General features: G+C 45.9%; 1 pseudogene; it reads right to left on the minus strand.

Moving 5' to 3' along the window:
* Positions 1-1,353: 1,353 nt before the first annotated feature.
* LOC119966793 lies at positions 1,354-1,595 on the minus strand (annotated as a pseudogene).
* Positions 1,596-3,325: the final 1,730 nt, after the last annotated feature.

Genomic DNA, 3,325 nt, shown 5'->3' on the forward strand with positions numbered 1-3,325 from the left:
ATAGGTCCTGTCTGAAATTGCTCTTTTCACAAGATAATAAGATTAACATGAATAAAATGTGATTTTCTCTCTTTTTCTGCTGGTGGAGTGTGGTCGAGGCTGGCAAGGCCTTTGTCCTGAGAAATGGGCCGTTTCCTTGTACTGCAACAGTCCTTGTAGTAATGACAGTGCCACAGTGAAATTAATATAGTCAGAGATGACACCAAATTGGAAACAACACCTTTATTTCATACACAAACTTTAAGATATTTCAGTTTTGAAGCAACAATTTACAGAGAAATGAAATGATATTACCCTGTTCCTCTTCTGGGTACAGCAGATAGTGGAGCAGGGCTCCTTCCAATCTGGCACCTTGGCCCCTACAACTAGAAACTGCTTCATCTATGTTATCTTGACACTTTCAGTATGTCATTCCTGAACTACCAAAATAGTTGTGGTTAGTACCTTCCCAACTTCATCTTCCCCTATTGGGCAGTGTGTACATTGTCTGCTTCGTGGCTTGTCTGCTTGATCAAGTTAACCTTTCCTTCCTTTGGCACATCGAAAAAGCACGAGATGTTTCTCACCCACAGGGCTATATATTTAATGTCATGAAGGGCCATCTAGTTCCTAGTTCTGCCTTTCTCAATGTTGCAGGTGATCATGAATACAAGCATTTCCTCATTTGATGATGACCTCTTGTTTTGATTATGTAACCTTTCATAGGTTTTTTGGGGGAGATGGTGGCGTAATAGTAACGTTACTGGCCTAGGGGCCCACTCCGGGGGTATGGATTTATAACCCATCATGACAGTCGTTAGATTTAAGTTCAATTAATAAATCTCGATTTAAACATTAGCTTAATAGTGACCTTGAAACCACCCAGCTGCTTTATCAATGCGCGTTAGGAGAGGAACTCTGTCATCCTCACCTTATCTGGCCAATATGTGACTCCAGACCAATGTGTTGACTCTAAAATGGCCGAAGCCACTCAGTGGTGTCAAACCACACGCACTGCAGTGGTTCAAAATGATGGTTCACCACCACTCTCTCAAGGGAAATTAGAGCTGGACAATAAATGCTGGCCTGGCCAGTGGAGCCCACATCCTGTGAACAAATATATAAAATTCATGTATTTACAGTGATTTGCGGGCTTCAACTAGGTTTATTTGCCTTACTTTTTTTTTCTTCATTCCCAGGATGTGGGCGTAGCTGATTGCCTTCAGAAGGTGATAGTGAGTTGCCTTCCGTGGCTTGAATTTATTTTTCTCCTGCCACTAATGTCAAAAACACCTAGAAGGCCTTTAAGTTTTTGCTTGACTTTTTATTTCTACACAAACATAAAACTTCCTGCAACGCGAGTCTTCAGCTTGCTCAGACAGTTTTGGCCGCAATGCCATCATTCTTAGCCAGCCTCAAGATGCAATCAACTGATTCACCCATCCAGCGGATAGCTCCACAATAGCAGAGGTTTTTCGCTGACCACCAAGCACTTTGTCAACTTCAGCCAGGTTGATTTGAATGGAAGCATGGTCCTCGGCAGCAATAATTCTGTTGCTTGCGGAGCAATTACGTGGAGCGTAAAGATCAACAAATTCGCCGGCGTCGTTTTGCATGTTGGGTTTGATTTAGTTTCCAATTTTGATCAGACGTTGCGTTTTTATTCAGTTGTTATGCAGGGATCCTGCACTGGGAATTTCGTCCACCGAAAAGAGTGTGTGAGTTGCCTTCTATATGATAAAGACATATAATAATGTCAATTTCTAAATGATTACAACAGTGATAAGTACCCAAGCTGAGCTAGTCTGAGACAATGAGGGGGACACTCAGGTAAAGCTCCAACAACATTGTTCTTCAGTGGCAGAAGGCATGAGACTGGGAGGTGCTGCTGAACTAATCTTGGGGAATTCTCGCATCCTGTGGATGGTACTCATTGTAGCCTTGAGTTAGTTACAGGTCCAACCAGGTGAATGGTGCAGTATCACAAGATACACCTGACTGGGCCTATAGATAATACAGGCGGGCCAGGAGATGAGCCATTCATTGCAAGACTTACATTTCCACAGCATCTTCTTTCCCAACCTCAGGATGCCCCAGTGTGCTTCACAGCCAATGATGTCCGTTGGAACTCTAGTTACAATTGAACTGTAAGAAATTCGGTAGTCAATTTGTACGCATATCAATATGATATTGATCAGATCATCTGTTTTTAGTGATATTTGCTGAAGGATGTTGTGGTCGCTCGAAACATACGCTGCAGGCTTCCAGTCATTAACAAAGGGGTTTATTGATGATAGGCAAAGGAAATACACTATCAGGCACAAAACACCATGGGCAGGATTTAACTAAATGGGAACAAAGTCCCAAAGGAGTGCGTTTAGCATTGTTTGCCAGCATTCGCAGCACCGAGAAACACGCTATAAAACGGCACTCCCGTTAGATAGGAGGCCTCAGTGAGGAACGCACGACCGAGACCGCACATAGCCCCGTTTTGTGCACTGGGGAGCTCCGCTCGCAAGAACTCTTCAGTGTAGCGAGCGATCGGGAAGTCATTTTTAAATGGTGTCCTCTTCTCCAGAGCCCCCGAAACAACCCCCAACTTCTCCCCAAGCCCTAACACACTATGGGAGGTCCCTCAAACCCCCAACACCCACACAGGGCACCTCCAGCCAGATCACCACTGCGCAAAACCGCCAGCTTGGTGCATTGACAGTGCCCCTGCCAGCTGACAGTGCCAACTGGGCCCTTTAGAAGTTTCAGGCTGGCACCAGAGTGCCTGTGCAGGGTGCTGGGCTGGTAGTGCCAGAGTACCACCATGCCCAGAGGGGCATACGCCTGGGGGCCTCTGATCTCTTGGGAGACCCCTACGAGTGCCGTTCTGTCTGGTCCCAGTTTGTGGAGACACTTACCCGAGGTCTCCAAGGCAAAGCGGATAGATCCCATGCCTTGGGTACCTCTAATAATAATAAGAAGAAGAATCTTTATTGTCACAAGTAGGCTTACATTAACACTGCAATGACGTTACTGTGAAAAGCCACTGGTTGCCACATTCCGGCGCCTGTTCGGGTCACAGAGAGAGAATTAAGAATGTCCAATTCACCTAACAGCACGTCTTTCGGGACTTGTGGGAGGAAACCGGAGCACCCGGAGGAAACCCACGCAGACACAGGGAGAACGTGCAGACTCCGCACAAACAGTGACCCAAGCCGGGAATCGAACCTAGGACCCTGGCACTGTGAAGCAACAATGCTGCCTACTGTGCTGCCATGCTGCCCCGTTATCTCGTTTTAACATGCAGATTTACTAAAAAGTGATCTCGTCCACAATTGGCGGGATTTACATCGCG

This window comes from Scyliorhinus canicula, chromosome 6 (assembly GCF_902713615.1).
Source record: "Scyliorhinus canicula chromosome 6, sScyCan1.1, whole genome shotgun sequence".
Lineage (NCBI taxonomy): Eukaryota > Metazoa > Chordata > Chondrichthyes > Carcharhiniformes > Scyliorhinidae > Scyliorhinus > Scyliorhinus canicula.